Genomic DNA, 17,493 nt, shown 5'->3' with positions numbered 1-17,493 from the left:
TGATGAGTTCTTAGAATTAGTATTGAAATCTCATGTGTAATTTAAAATAAACTTTTAAAGCTTATAATTTGGTCTTAACTCTATGGTATATATTTAAGAGATGAATCACTTGGATGCTTAAAAAATAGTACCTTCATATTCCCATCACTGGAATAAATATTTGACACACACAATTGAGGGATGAGAGGCATGAGTTTGATGATCGTATTGAAGAGTTCAGATCATCAGCATAGGCAGAAATGCATGGTGGAATGTCAAGCCAAAGAATGTAGCTTAAATCAAACAACAGAGATGCAGAGGGAGCAAGAAATGTGCCCTTCAACAAAGCATTAAGCCAGTAAGTGACTTACTTCAGTGAGGCCCCAGCACCTTACAGCACAGTCAGCTATGAAATTATCAATGGACTGATCCACTGATAAATGGCCAAGAGATAATCACTTTCCAAAAGTCCCACCTCTGGACACATTAGAGTTTTGGATGACATTTTGATCTAAATTATAGCAGTTACAAGAGATAATATCATCTGAGGGCTGAGGTTTTAACTCAGCGATATAAGCACCTGCCTGGCAAGCATGAGGCTGCAAGTTTCATTTCCTGTACCAAAAATAAAGGCATTTTTTTGCTTATTTATCTCTCATTTATATCTTTTCAAATAATAAATTAAAAGAAAGAATGAGATTAGGATAAAAGGGGACATAACAACATAATAACAAAGGTCAGAACAGAACAATTTAAGCAAAATAGTGTTTCATCACAAGACAACCTGACATAACAGTAGCTACCATAGTGTCTCTTTCCTTGAAATATTTGAGTATAAGTTCATATATTACAGCATCAAACACAACATGACAGTGTAAAACCATTCAAGAGAATGAACGTTTTACAGGGTATTTAGGACCAACTAACAGAAAATGAACAGGGGTTTCTGTTATTTCCTTGTCTATAAAAATTTTGTTTATATTATCACATATAATAAAATACAATAAGATACAACATGATAAACCAATGGAGACAGAAGAACAAAAACTTGATGGAATTCAAAAGAAGATAATATTAAATCAGCATTAGCTATTATATTGTCTTGTTTTCTTCAAAATAACTGTTCATACCATCACAGACAATAAAATCAAACACCCCAGAATAAAACTCTTCTAATTAATGAATGAAAACATTATAAGGTTTCAAAACAATAAAATGGGGACTCATGATTACAACATACTTTTGTGCATTTTTACCATTTCATATACTAGGGAAACTATTTGGTATTTATACATGTGAGTTTGATTTATTTTGCTTATGAGTATGGTCTCAAGCTGAGCCCATTTATGTATGATAGCTCAGTGTGATCATTCTTTATAGCTGAGTAGTACTCCATTGCATAAAAAATACCACAGCTTTTTTATCCATTCCTCAGGTGATGGACACTAAGGGTTTCCAAGGTGTGGCTGTTAGGAATTGTGCTGCTATAAACATGGGTGCACATATATCACTGTGGTATGATGTTTTCAGTTCTTATGGGAATATGCCTAGAAGTGGAATAGCTGGCTCAAATGGGACTTCCAATTGAAGCTTTTTGAGGAATCTCCAGACTAACTTCCACAGTGGTTGCACCAGTCTACACTCCCACCAACAGTGAAGGAGACTTCGTTTTTCCCCACAGCCTCTCCAGCATTTGTTGTTGGTAGTTTTCTTGATCCTGGCCATTCTTTCTGGAGTGAGATGGAATCTCAGTGTCATTTTAATTTTCATTTCTCTAATGAGTAATGATGATGAACATATTTTCATGTATCTATTTGCTATTTGTATTTATTCATCTGAGAATTGTATATTCATTTCAGATGCCCATTTTTGGTTTGGATCTTTGAAATTTGGGGGTCTCATATTTTAATTCCTTATATATTTAGACAGAAGGACTAATGGAAAGTTTGGGGTTGTTGTGTCTGAGGGAGAGTTCATTAAGATTTTTTCCCAGTTTCTGGGTTTTCTTTTCACTATGCTGGAGATTTCTTTTGATGTGCAGAAACATTTAATGAGGTGATTCCAGTTGTTGATTCTGGGAAGTATTTCCCGTGAGGTTTGATTCCTGTTCATGAAATCTTTACCTACCCCTATATATGCAAAGTTTTTACCCAATTTGTCTTTGAATAGATTTAGTGTTTCTGTTTTAATATTCAGATCTTTGATCCATTTAGATTTTAATTTAGTACATGGTGATAAACATGGGTCTAGTTTTAGTTTTTGGCATATAGAAAGCCAGTTTTTCTAACACCATTTATTAAAGAGACCATCATTCTTGAAGTGAGCATGTTTGGCCCCTTTATCAAAGATAAGATGGTTGAGAGTGTTTGTAGTTGTGGTTGTATCTTGTAATCTATTCCATTGATCTTCATCTCTGTTTTGATTCCATTACCATGTTGATTTTACTACTGTTGCTTTGTAGTATAACTTCAAGTCAGGGATTGTGATGTCCCCTGCCATGTCTTTGCTGCTTAGAACTGTCTTTTCTATTCTAGGTCTCTTCTGGTTCCAGATGAATTTGAGGGGGTGATTTCTCCAGATCTATGAGGTATATTGGTGGTATTTTTATTGGGATTGCATTGAATCTGTATAAAAGTTTTGGGAGCATGGTCATTTTCACAATATTTATTCTTCCTATCCATGAGCAAGGGATGTCTTTCCATTTTCTGTCTTCAATTTCTTTTTTCATGGTATTATAACTTTCCTTATATAGATCTTTCACTTCTTTTGTGAGAATAATTCCTAAATATTTCATTTTTTTTATTGCTAGTGTGAAGGTTGTGGCTTCTCTTATTTCTCTCTGTGATTTTGTTGTTAGCATATAGGAATGCTATTGATTTTTGAGTATTGATTTTTGTATCCAGCTACACTGCTGAATTTATTTATTATATCTAGGAGTCTTTCAATGGAGTTTTGGGTATCTGCTATGGAGAGTATCATATCATCTGCAAATAATGATAATTTAACTTCTTCTTTTCTGATTTGTACCTCTGTTATTTTTCTCTCTTGTCTAATTGTCATGGCTAGTATTTCCAGTAATATAGTAATTAGGAGAGGTGATAAGGGACATCCTTGTGTTGTGTATGATTTTAAGGTAAAGGCCTAAAGTTTTGGCCATTTAGTATGATACTGGCTGTTGGTTTGTCATAAATGGCCTTCATTATATTGAGGTAAGACCATCTATTCCAATTTTCTGTAAGTTTCTTATCATAAATGAATGAATTTCTTATCTTTCATGTATAGAAATGATCATGTGATTCTTACTTTTGGCTTACTGATATGGTGGATTACGTTTATTGATTTATGTATGTGAACCATCCGTGCCTGCCTCGGACAAATCCCACTTTGTCATGATGTATAATCTTCTTGATGATTTGCTGCATCCTATTTGCCAATATTTTATTGAGGATTTTTGCATCCATATTCACTAGGGAAAGTAGCCTATAATTTTCTTTTTTAGTAAGGTCTTTCCCAGGTTTTGGTACTAGAGTAATTTTTGCTTCCAGGAATGACTTAGGAAGGATTGCTTCCCTTTAAATTTCATTGAAGAGTTTGAGGAGTGTCGGCATTGTCTTCTTTTTTTTCCTTTTAGAATTTTGCAATGAATCCATCTGGGCCTGACTCTTCTTTGTAGGTAAGAACTTAATTATATTTTCAATGTCATTAGTACAAATTGGGTTGTTCAGCAGCTTTACATCTTCTTGACATAGCTTTGGTACTTCATATGTTTCTAGAAATTTGTCTATTTCCTCTTGTTATCAAACCTACAAGAGTAGAGGTTTTCGAAATAAGTGTTGATAATCTTCTGTTTTCTACAGAATCTGTAGTGATTTCGCCTTTTTCATTCCTTATTACATGAATTTGAAATTGTTGTTCCCCTTTTTAAAAATAAATTTGGCTAGGGGCTTATCAATTTTATTTATTTTTTCGAAGAACAAACTCTTTGAGTCATTGATTCTTTGGATTGTTTTCTTAGTCTCTATTGCATTAGTTTCTGCTCTGATTTTTATAATTTCCTCCCTTCTTTGGGCTTTGGGCTTGGCTTGCTCTTCTTTTTCTAGATGTTTGAGGAGTAGCATCAGGTTATTTGCTTGTACTTGTTCTGTTTTCCTGATGTGGGAACTCAGTGCAACAAATTTCCCTCTGAGGACAGCCTTCATTGTATCCCACAGATTCTGGTAAATTGTGTTTGTATTTTTGTTAGCTTGTAGATATTGTTTTCTTTCTTCTTTAATTTCCCCTGTGACCCACTCATTACTTAAGAGTGTGTTATTCAGTTCCCATGTGTTTGTGAGGTTTTTGCTGTATCCTTTATCATTAATTTCTAATTTCCTGATGCCACAATCCAATAACATGCAAGGGATAATTTCAAGTACTTTGCATTTATTTAAATGCAAAGTGGGTTAATAGATGGTCTATTTTAGTGAATGTCCCATGTACTGCTGAGAAGAATGTATATTCCAATATTGTTGGATGGAACACTCTGTATATGTCTATCAAGTCCATTTGTTCACAGATGTGATTCAGTTCTGTTATTTCTTTGCTGATTTTCTGTCTAGTTGATCTGTCTCTTGTTGTCAATTGTGTGTTAAGGTCTCCTATTATAATTGTGTTACTGTTAATTTGTTTTTTATTTCTGTTAATATTTGCTTCATATAATGGGGGGCTCTGGAATTAGATGCATGTATATTTAAGATTGTTTTCTCTTACTTTTGAATTTTTCATCTATGAAGTATGTAATGACCTTCTTTATCTCTCCTGACCATTATTGGTTTAAAGTTAACATTGTATGCAAACAGAATAGCTATTTCAGTTTTTTTTTTTTTTTTGGTTCCTGTTGCAGAACATCCTTTGACTTTCAGTCTGTGTGTATCCTTTTGGGTTAGATGGGTTTCTTGTTGACAGCATATCATTGGATGTTGTTTCTTGATCCATTCTGCCAGTCTGTTTCTTTCAATTGGTGCATTGAGACCATTTCCATTAATGGTTGTAACTGTGATATGTTGGTTTATTATTGACATGTTATATTTCTGCTGTTGAATCTTTATCTTTCCTTTCTGCTTAATTATCTGCTTTGCTTAGTGTTTTTTTCTAAGTGTATCTAAATAGTCTTTCAGTGTTCTTTGAAGGGTTGGCTTGGTGATCATGAATATCTTCACCTGTTCTTTGTCTTGGAAGTATTTTATTTCACCATCGACTTTGAAGGACAGTTTTTCAGGGTACATCAGTCTAGGTTGGAAATCATTTTCCTTTAGGATCTAAAATATTTCACTCCATGCTCTTCTTTCCTTTATTGTTTATATTGAGAAGTCTTCTATGTTTCTGATAGGTTTTCCTTTATAGTTGATCTGTCTTTCTTTCTGACAGCTTTTAATATTCTATTCTTATGCTGTACTTCTGGAATGGTGATTATTATGTGTCTGGGTGTAGTTTTATTTTGGTTATGGCTCTTTGGAGTTCTCTATCCTGCACTGATCCTGATGTCAGTTTCCATTCTCGTGTTTCGGAAATTTTCAGCTATTACTTCTCTAAATATCCTCTTGACATCCTTTATGTTGTCCCCTTCTTTTTCATTTATTCCTATGAATCATATGTTGTTTTTCTTTGCATCATTTTGCAGCTGTTGAATTGTTATTTCCGGATTCCTTGTTATTTTCAAAAGATCTTTCCTTTTCTGTTCACTATCTGCAATCTTGTATTCTAGGTCTGAAATTCTATCTTCACTTTCACTGAGGCTGTTTTTACAACTTTTAATGGAATTTTTGATTTGCTGTGTATGTCTTTGCATCTGCTTTATGTATTCTGTTCATTTCTTATATTGTTCATCCAGTGATTCTACCTTTTTGTTTACTTCATCCAATTATTTTAATTTAAGGAGAAAAAGAAAAAAAAAACAGAAAAAGTGTACAAGTAATACAAAATTTAAAAAATAAACCGTAAGAAATCACTAGTTAACAGATTACATAGTCTCATCTTAGAAATAGTTGTTCAAGTTACAAAATTGAAGGATATAAAGTGGACATTCAAACAGTGAGACTGGAAACAGTTTTGTTCAATGATCCAAAAAACACTCAGTAACATGGTTATCTATCTTATACACTCAAACATATATGCAGTTATAATCTTTAGAGCACTTTCTTTTCTTTTCTTTTCTACAATGACAATTACATATTTTGGGTTTTATTACTCCCACCGTTCGTATTACTTTTTTTGAAGAGAGTAAAACCAAATGTGACATATCAGAACAGAGTCAGTCAAATCAAAAGGATTGACATAGTAGATAATGTAAAAACAAAATACAAGGTGATCAATAATGGTTACCATACTGTCTCTTGCTATTTTCAGAAGAATTGCCAGTTATAATACAATTGAACTAAACAGTAAAGTATACAACCAAAGCATTGGAGACATTACAGGGTTTTAAAAGAAAGTAATAGTCAACCGGAATGGGTGTCATATTGATTCTTATTGTCTACACAGTTTTGCCTATACTTTCGAACTTGGTACCATCAAGCAAAGCAGAATAGAGGAAAATCAGTCAAAACAAGATGGTGAGGGCAATACAGGATTTCAAATCAAGTTAATAGGAAATCAAAGTAGGTTACTATAATGTATTCTGCTATTTTTTATTTATTTTTCCCTTAATTAAAAAAATAAAAAGAAAAAAGTAAATAAAAAAGGGTTATTAAGATAAAAGAGGGCATAACAACAGAACAGCGCAGGTCAAAACATAACCATTTAAGCAAAACAGTGTTTCACCACAAGATATCCTGACATAAAAATAGTTACCATAGTGTCTCTTTCCTTGAAATCTTTGAGTATAACTTCGTATACTGTAGCACCAAACCTATCAAGCCACTATAAAACCATTCAAGAGACTGACATTATTACAGGGTAGTTAGAACCAATTAACAGAAAATGAACAATGGTTTCTGTATAAACTCCTTGTCTATAAAAGTTTTTGCTTATATTATCATATATAATAAAATCCAATTAGATACAACCTTTTAAGACCGGTGGAGACAGAAGAATACAAGTTTGATGGGACGTCAAAACAAGATGATACTAAATCAGCACTAGCTATTATGATGTCTTGTTTTCTCCAAAATAGCTGTTCCTACTATCCGATCTTCTCTGCCTCTTTTCTGTTGAGCTCTTTTCCTGTAGTTTGTTGTCAGTTTGTCTTCTTCATTTCATTTTCTGCTCCATTCATTGTGGCCTCTCTGCCACTATTTCTGGAATCTTGGTATTTTCCTTTTTTAGACTATCCTGCAGTATTCTCTGTAGAGTTGAATTGGTGATTGCAAATTCCCCTAGTTCCTCTATCCTGGAAGCACCTTGTTTTTCCATCAATTTCTAGTGACAGTTGTGCAGAATATATCAATCTTGGCTGGAGGTTATTATCTTTCAAAGCTTGCATTATTTACCCCCATGCTTAGTGATTTGATGGTTTGTGCCGAGAAGTCTGCTGTAATTCTGATGGGTGTTCCCTTGTAAGTGATCTGTTTCTTGTCTCTGATGGCTTTTAGTATTCTGTTCTTATATTGGATTTCTGGAATTTTGATTATTGTATGCCTGGGTGTAGCTCTGTTTGGGTTGTGGGTGACTGAAGTCCTGTATACCTCATATATCTGAGTATCTTTACCATTTGCTAAATTAGGGAAATTCTCTTGGATCATTTCTATGAATAGCTTTTGTAGTCCATTTGTTTGTGTCCCCACTTCTTCTTTTATGTTCTTAATTCTTAAGTTATAGATCCTCTTATCATCTTCTAGCTTTTATATTGTTGCTGTTTTTTTTTTTTTTTTTTTTGGTTATTTTAAAGAAGTTTTCATTTCATGCTCCCATATTACAAATCTGCCCTCCAGTTCAGATAATCTATCCTTAGTTTCTTTCAAGCTGTTATGCCAGTTTTCGATAGATTTTTTAGTTTCCTGGTAATCTCGTTGAACCTGCTTTATGTATTCTATGTTTTCTCTATCTTGTCCATTAAACAATTCTCCCCTCTTTTTCTGTTCTTCCATTCCACCATCTGTTTTTTCTTGGGCGGTGCTTAGCATTTCTTGAACTATTCTGCTTATGTCTTGCTTCAGGTCATTAATAACTTCATTCCTGAACTCGTCTATGAGGCTCTGGAGATAGCGCTTTATGTCTATTGGTGCCGTGTCTTCAATTGCATGTTTCTCAGGATTGGGGGACAAGGACCCTTTCTTGTTGCTCCCTTTTCCCATATTCTTTGTTCCTTATATATAAGCATATATAGGAGGCCCAGCTTCCTTCCCTATCGGCCACAGTCTGTTTGAATTGCATCAGCTAGGTGTTCCTGCCCACCACAGTGCACCAGGGAGATACATACATGGGCAATCTATGCCGGGCCCACCCCTCCAGGTCCACCTACCAAAGGCTTCACTGCTAGGGTGCACCTCCAGGCTCTGGGACCTGGGTTGGGCTAGCCTACTGGGTCTCAGCCAGTTGCCTCATGCAGGCCAGGCACTCCCCACCAATCCTGCTTGAGAGGGGGATATGTGACTAAAGTCACAGTAGCATCTCATTCCGGGAAGTCTGCCCTGTCCAAGTATGTCCTCCGCTGAAGCCCCCTTCTCTATGGAAGGATCCCAGATCCGCTCACTCACAGTAGGTTGATGCAGAGCACCCGGCCTGTCCTGCTCCCAACTGCATTCAATGCTTCCCACTCTCAGAGACTTCGCGCCTCTCTCCCTACCATGCTGACTGGGGTGCAGCAGCAGCTGCAGAAAATTCAATCGCAGCTTCCAGTGGCACAGGATCCAGCTTCTGCGCTGAGACTTTATCTGTTCCTGCTGTATCGCCGAGACTGCGTTTCCAGTTGGTTTTTCTTAATTTAGTTCATTCCTGGGTTGGCAAAGAATATCCCCCCTTGCCTAGGACTTCCTGCCGGGCACCATTCCTGGATTTCAAGTGCGGTTTCTCAGAGAGCCTCCGAAGCTGCTGCTATCTATCTGCCATGTTCTTCCGGATGTCCCTTCAGTTCATCCAACTTTTTAAATGTGTCTTCTTTAGATATGTTCAGCACCTCTTTCATTGCTTTTATCATTTCTTTTTTTTTTTTTTTACCTGGGAGATGGTTTCTAGTTTGAATTCCTTTAATGCTTACTGGAGTTGCTTCTTTATTTAAGTTGCTATTATTTCAGGTGTATGGCATATATTTTCTTCTATGTACATGTCTCCTAAGGTTTCTTGGCATGGGCTGGAGGTTTGAGCTTGCATTTTGCTCTTTCATTTTGTCATTTTCCTATATTTTTGTTTTTCAAGTATTGTTCCAAGGCTTCCCTGGATGTGTTGGAAATCGTCTCTTGTGCCCTAGTATACTGGGACTGAATGGAGGTTGTTGAGCCTGATCCAGTTAGGCCCTCAGGCCCTCCCATGCCACCTTCAATGTTCTAGGTAGCTTGGCAGGGACCTAACCACTGTGGATGATGGACTAATGCTCTCCCCGGGTGAAGACCAATGCCTTGGAACTCACTTCTCCTACTCTCAAATCCAGTAATTGAAGAAGGTCATTGGGCATAATATAGTTGGTCCACAATACCTACCATGGCTAGTTTAGTGTGTCTGGGCTCTGTACGGGTCTTTGAGCTCCAGAAGAGATGATCTTAAAGTCTCCTGGGGGTTCAGGGTGGCACGCAGACTTACTCCAGCTGTTGGCTTAGTTTCCCATTTGAGAGAAGGTCACTGGGCATGTCCTGGGCCTAAGAGCATATTTCAAATTTGAGGTGAAAGAAAGCATTTGCTATTTGAAGTAGAACAGAACAGTCTTTAGGGTAAAATCAAAATATGTGGTATTTTCCAAAATAAAGCTAAGTAAGATTTCTTTTAATTTTATCTCAGTTGCATGTGTACAGTTTACTATGTAAAGATTTGAAAATTTCTAGAGAAAAATCTATCAAGTTTTTAGGAAAAATTAAAGACCTAATTGACTGGACAGAATAAAATCCATGATAAAACTGCCCTCAGTTCTGCAAATCTGGATATTGTATACTGTATAAAAAGCTCATCAAAACTAAGTAATTACTATGCCAACTTAATATGTTTCATATAAGAGCAGTAATTCTTGCAAAAATTCATTGGATATTTTCCATTATGAAATATTGTGAAGGCTCTGCACCATGATATAGTTGAAAAAGTCATGATTTCTGTGCATGCAGTCTGCTGTGTGGCAAGACAAAAAATGGAAGCAGGGGACTGCCATGTGTGTGATGTGATATCTAAATGAGTTATGCTGAAAATAGTCACATAACACACAGGTGAAATGTGGTAGCATGGCTTAAGAGTTAAGAATCAGAAAGGACCTGTAGTATAAACAGGGGTTTTCCTTCCAACTCTCTTTTCACCATTCACCTGGTAGAGATCAAAATAAGAAAAAAAACACATGTAAAAGCAGGGAAGGCAGCTGGGGATATAACTCAGTGCAGAGGGCTTGCCTAGCATTCTGAAACCCTGGTACCTACACACAGTGTTCAGCAAATGAACATGGAGTTCAGAGACATACATAGATGATAGATAGATTGATAGATAGGCAGACAGACAGACAGACAGAAAGATAGATAGATAGATAGATAGATAGATAGATAGATAGATATAAACAGATAGTTTCCAATTTCTCTGAGTTTATACAGTTTCTAAGCACCTCCTGACTATATTTCAAAGTACTGCCCATATGTTTTTGAGACTTGCAATTAGATTCTTAAAAGCTTAACAGTCTACCTATCTTCTGTCATCATAAGCAACGGCACTGACCAACACTTTTCTCCATAGAAAATCATAGAACCAGACACACATGCATTCTCAAAAGTTTGTGTTGATACCCTCTGTGTTGTCTAAGAACATCTGACTTCTGACATAATTTTTCTTTCACTTCATGATGTAATAAAATATATTTTAAAGCTATAGATTTGATTTAAATTAACTTGCTTTTAGCTTGTATTATGTTTAAGAGCTAAAAGTTGTTAATAATCTCAGGTCTTCAAATTAAAAGACATTTTGCTATGAAACTTTGTATCTACTGCCTTAGTGAAATATTGTCTGTGCTCTTACTGCTGACTGACCTCTACATTCAACTGCTGGAGGTATCTTACCCTCAAGCTAATCTCATTAGTATTCACAATTCTCCTGTCAAGTTTTAAAAGTGATTTTATTTATTTAAGTGTGCACCTACCTTTTAAGATATCAGTTGTTGAAGTTTTCCAGAGTTTGAGACCAAAAAACAAACTGAACTTTTAATGTGCCGAAGTTTATGTAAGTAGTGCATGACAGAAATAAACTCAATCCAGATCAATCACTTCTAAGTACATGGTCAATGATTTTATAACCTGCTTGCTTAAATATCAATCAGATACTATCTTTCAATAGATATCTATTATTAGAAAAGTGATTGTTTATTGCAATGCTTGAAATTCCACAGTATGTACTTTCTCATAGATGTAATTAGTAGAGGGAGGATATAGTTCAAGGCCAGCAGCTGCCTAGCAAGCCTGAGGCCATGGGATCAACTGTCTCCAGTACAAAGAAAAAAGAAAGAGAAGCATGTAAGAAGGGACAGAGGGGAAAAAGAAGGGAATAAATAGAAAGGGAAAGGAAGAGTGAGGGAGAGAAGGATGGAAACTGTATATAATGATATGCATCAAGCCAAAAGGAAATATTATATTTACTATTTTTGAAGTATCATATGTCTATTTGATATTAAATCACATAAGACAAGAAAGTGTTTTAACTAAGAAGCACAATTACCAATCCATGTTGCCACTGTGAATGTTCTACAATCATATGTCTTAATACTACTGTAAGATTTTTTATCATAGTGATGAATGTGTAATGTAATTTTCAAAGCAAAGAATTCAGGGTAGGAGGACTATGTTGCATGTTATATTATAACTGATGATGAGAGATGTACAGTATTAGGACAGTTGATTGATCCGATTCAGAATTTTCTAAACCCTGTTGAACACTTAGCTATGTCCTAGGGAATAAAACAATTTCCATTACACAAAGACAATCATGTTTCATATTTTGATTCAATGTTAAATAGTAGTTGACCTCCAGATCAACATCTCTGTGCACTGAATGTATACAGGTGCATAACACATTTCTAAAACACTCCTATATTTATTCTGAAGTCAATAATACTATAGGAAATGTCAAATGCATAACATCTCATGTGGGAGAAACTCTTGAAATAGTATTTTTAAGTGATTCATTAATCAACCGAGGAAGGAAAACCGTTCTTCTTAAAAATCCTAGAAGGTAATCTTCCCTTTTAATAAGAATGTGGGATAAAATTGGTTACTAAAGGTATTAAGTGCAAGTAAAGTCATGCTTTCCACCAGCAAAGGAATGGAAGAAATCATCATGTGTAACCAGAGGTTTTCTGCTGGGAGTGGTTGTAGGGAAGCAGTGTGTGTTTGAATTTCTGAAGTTGGTGGCAAAACTGGAAGGCATAGGATAGGGAAAGGAATGGAGCTGATCTGTACTTTAAAAAGTCTCCATGTGGTGAATGCCCTACATTTTTAATGATTTCTTTAAAAATAAATATGGTGCATGTTAGTAGCATTTCTAAATGTGGATAGCATATGTCTAGAGATGAGAGTATCATTCTGGATACATATTAATATCAGCATCCAAATTGTGAAGAAAGTCTAAAACAACAAGTAAAAATAAGAAGATACTCCAGATTAAATGAAGCAAGAATGAAAAAGATTAGATAATAAATGTAAAATAAAATTATAAATGTCATGCTTTTAAGCAAATGGCAACATCAGGATCCATGCAAATTGATGTAAATTTATTGGATGAGAAACGTTAGTTTTATTTTTAATAAAGTAGTTTTGAAGTGTTGCTATTCATTTTATTTGATTGGATAAGTTTATTTTTTACATACGCAGATTAATACACTTGTGGCAATATTTAGATATACAGTGATCCAGTACAGTGGTTACTCAGACAATGTAACAACGCGGTGCAGAGAATCCTGAATCAGAGCTCAGACTTATGTTCTAGCCGTCTCATCTTGATTCCTGTATTTCACCTGTTTGAAGCTTTTCTTGCTCATCTGTAACATGGACATAAAAAAATGAACTAAACCAATGCCAGCAGGGCATACTAGAATGTGTTTTAGAGTCTTACCATTTTCAATGTCTGCAGGATGAAAGATGTGCAGAGAGCCACAGTGGCCTTGCGTGGTAAGCAATGAGTGTAAAGTTATAGACCACTGTGAGGGAGTCATTTCAGTAATGTGTTCAGTGTTCTGAGATATCTAAGGGAGAGTGATTTCAGTAAAGCAGGTTCATTTTCACTCATGTTAGTAATGTCAGCATTTTCAGTAAAGCTACAGCTTTACCTATTTTTAAAGTTTAACATTATTATTTTTTTATCGATACCAAGAATTGAACTCACAGCCATGCACTTGCGATGCAGGCATTTATGCCACTGAGCTAAATCCCCAGCCACAAAATTAAATATTTTAAAACGCCCAAAGCTTTTAAATATGGACCAAGTCCATATGGACTAACTCCTATCCTACAAGTCCTATTTTTACAAATATGATTTGGGAGGACAAAAAATGTATTTTCCACAAAATATCTCCTTTGATCTTCTTTAGATGTAAAGGGCAAAAAACTTGTTAATATTAGATCACTATATTCATAATAACAATAAATTATACAAAAAGGAAACGTGATTAGACTCTACTCTTTACCTAGATGCGTTGAAGCCACATGGCTCAGACAAATTGCTCACAGGTGACAGAGTTTGTACTCATTGGCGTCATGGAACAGTAGGCACTGAAGATGCCCCTCTTTCTGGCCTTCTTATCCATCTACATCTTCACGGTCATGGGCAACCTAGGTTTGATCCTGGTCATCAGAACAGATGCAAGACTCAACACTCCCATGAACTTCTTCTTGAGCAACCTGACTTTCATTGACTTCTGCTATTCATCCATCATCACTCCCAAAATGCTGGGGAACTTTCTGTAGCAACAAGTATTATATCCTTCCATGCCTGTGCTGCTCAGCTAGGCAGTTTCCTGGCCTTCATGACAGCTGAGTGCTTGTTACTGGCCTCCATGGCCTATGATACATGGCCATTTGTAACCCTCTGCTTTATATGATCTACATGTCCCTGGCCATCTGTGTGCAGCTTGTAGCTGCCCACTATGGCTACAGCTTCCTGGTTTCATTATTCCATGCCACCCTGACCTTCTGCTTCTGCTATTGCCATTCCAACATCATCAATTCCTTCTACTGCGCTGACATGCCTCTGTACAGGCTCGCGTGCTCAGACACTCTCTCCAAACAGCTGTGTTTCTTTGCCTATGCATGCATCATATTCTTCTCCTGACCTCTGATCATCTTCGTCTTCTATATGTTCATTGTCTCTGCCATCCTGAGGATGTGCTCAGCTGAGGGAAGGCAAAAAGCCTACTCCACCTGCTGCTCCCACATACTGGTGGTGACCATATTCAGAGACCCTGATTTCATGTACCTGCAGCCCAGCTCTACCCTTTCCCTGGACATGGACAAGGTGGCCTTGGTCTTCAATACAGTGTTCATTCCCATGCTGAACTCTATTTATAGCCTCAGGAACAGGGAGGTCAAGGAGGCACTGAAGAATGCCGTGGGCAGCAGCAGCCAGGCTTATGTGCTTGTGATATTTCAAAAAGGGCTTTAATAAATAAAAAAATGGACAGTTTTGTGTTCCTACTGTTAGCACTCAAATACTGTCTGTGTACCTTGTATACAATGTCTTTTATCTCTGAACATTTTCTCAAACTGCCATGTACAAAGTCATTTTGGACATAAAGATAATTGTAAGATTTTATGCTTCTTCATGTTTCAACTGGAACATGTATGAAAATAATTATCTGAATTTATACCAGCTTTTCCATTTCTTAGATGGAAATTCACTTAAAAGAGTATGTACAAAGATATACAAAGCTATGTGCAGAGCAGTTTTAAAAGTTCAGAATCTGTTAGTCCCTAAGTCTAACTTGCAAATTCAAGGAATCCACCAATAAAGTACCAAGTGTAAAACAAAGTGCACACCTTAGTTTTCTGATTTTTAAATTTTTTAACAAAAGCTGTTTATATTGATATATTTCACATATTGTTTATGTTACCTAGACAGCTCTGATTTCATTAATCCAACACAGCCTCCTGCTGCCCTAGGGTCTTTTCAGAGATAGGAATTCTGATACTTCTCTATCAAATTGCAGCACAATTTTCAGGTTATCTGTTGAAAAGAAGTAATTCAGAGATAAACTCCCTAAGTGTAGACGGAGTCACATTCTAAAGAAATACACTCACAATAATTGAAACATCCTTTTGCGAGTATCAAGAATTATAGGCAGTTGTTGAAGACAAGTTGTGCTTGCATGAAGTGATTATAATTTATCAAACTGTAGGTTAGAACATACTTCCTAGTAGATGATGTAGCTTGATGAAAATTGACTGTGCCTTGAAGTCCAATGCACCTGTATTGTCTCAGCCATTTTTCATTAATAATGAAAATTACTTGGTAATCAATCATAATCTTTTATGATCTGATAAGCCATAAAAGTGACTCATATACTGTCTCCTCTGTCTGAGAGCCTAAAGAATTGATTTTAGTTCCAAATATACTTAATTATAATCAGTGTGAGATTGAGCAGCAATTTGATGTTGGTACACACCTGTATTTCTAAGACTCAAAGCCAGCCTGAGGCTGAGCAGTTTCCAGATGCATGACATCTAAAGACAAATTGTACCAAATGCGAGGGGCACATTTTGCACTCAGAGTGATCATATTCACTCCAGGGTACTTTTTCTCACTGCTCCATTCATGGTAGTTTCACTTGCAAGACACCTTGTCAATCTGAGTTGTTGCTTTCTGAAAGAAAGAGAGAGAAGAGAAGAAAATGAAGAGATTATGGCTGCTTGCAATCCTCACTAAAACATCCATCTTCCTAAAACTTCAAAAAAAAGTACTGGGAAATAGAGTTCTCAGATGAACTCTGTACAATAATCAGAAATCTTGGTTACTCTGAAATAAGTCAACACAAGATTGGTTAATTTCCAATTAGCTACATAGATAAATATGCAGATGTATCAAAACTTTACAGCAGCATTTTAGTTTTTTAAAACAATAGATAATTGGGGCTGGGGATTTAGCTCAGTGGCATAAGCTCCTGCCTTGCAAGCAGGCACTCGTGAGTTTGATCCCCGGTACCGATAAAAACGAAAAAGGCAAAAAAAAAAAAAAAAAAAAAAAAAAAGATAATTACCCCCAACTCTTCATTCAGTGATAAAGGACTGCATGATCTCTTAAGGTTGTGTGGTTACAGATCCCGTAAAAGGACAAATCGCTGGAGGCACTTCACACCATTACTTCTCACTAAGTGTTTTACACAACTGTGTGTTTGAGACTACCTTGCATACCAAGTTTGTAAGAAACAGCTCTAGTCTCAGTGAATGACCTTTTTTTTTCTCCATCCCATTTGCCTCACCTGCAGAAATCAGTAAATATTCCTTTTTGCTGAACTAAAAGTGAGGTTAAAGAAGATCACGTAAGTAAAGGGTATGATCTAGTTTCCAGCAGGTAATAAGCACTTCATTTGTGGTGCCTTTAACATTTATTTAATCTTGTTTTATCAATAATGCATTAAATAATTAATTGTTTTAAAGTAACTGACAATATGTGAAATAATTGGTAACATGTTCTTCACTTTAAATTCAACAACGTGAGATTTAAAAAGTCATTTTATTATGATTTTAAGTAATTTATTTTTTGGAAAAAATTTGCAAATGTGTTCATCAGTGTATTTTAACATTAATTTTATAGGTTCCCCTGCACCATTATTAAATGTATGCATATTTTTCAAAAAATATGACTGTTTCAATTAGTAAAGATTTGATTAATGTTATGAACTTACTTATTTCCAAACTTCAAGGTGAACTTAACCTGCTGTTTACTGAATACTTTTCATGTGCCAAGCACTGGATAAAGAAGTGTCTTAATGTAACTGAGAAAGTAAATGGCTCTTACAGACTAGAACTTTTTTCTTAGAAAGAAAATCTACTTCTTTGAAGTTCTTCATGATGAGAATGCATATAGCACATCATCCTTGCCTCAGTTCAAATCAATTAACAATTCCTCAGAAAATTAGGACACCCACTTACAAAGAATGTGGGCATGTTGGTCTTACAGGTCAGTATTCAGATTGGTTTTCACAAAAAGAGAAGGAATCACTGATGGCTAAGGGGTAAAACAGATTGAAAATGTCTTGTCTATTATCTCTTTGAATTCTTCCCCTCTCACTCTTTCAATAAAAGCCAGAGACATGTGAACAAGTATTTTAACAAACTTTGATTTTCAAATATATACTAGTATCTTTACTGTCATGCAAACATTTCTTGATAATATTTCAAATCCCAGTAGCAAGTTAATTTATCTTAATCAAATATG

The 17,493-nt window shown here is 35.7% G+C and overlaps 1 pseudogene; it reads left to right on the top strand.

Moving 5' to 3' along the window:
- The first annotated feature begins 13,766 nt into the window (after positions 1-13,766).
- LOC134471695 (olfactory receptor 8U9-like) lies at positions 13,767-14,721 on the top strand (annotated as a pseudogene).
- Positions 14,722-17,493: the final 2,772 nt, after the last annotated feature.

Source organism: Cavia porcellus, unplaced genomic scaffold (genome assembly GCF_034190915.1).
Source record: "Cavia porcellus strain 051 isolate PalLab524CR breed Dunkin Hartley unplaced genomic scaffold, mCavPor4.1 scaffold_19, whole genome shotgun sequence".
In the NCBI taxonomy this organism is placed as follows: domain Eukaryota; kingdom Metazoa; phylum Chordata; class Mammalia; order Rodentia; family Caviidae; genus Cavia; species Cavia porcellus.
This window is presented reverse-complemented; position numbering and strand designations above follow the sequence as displayed.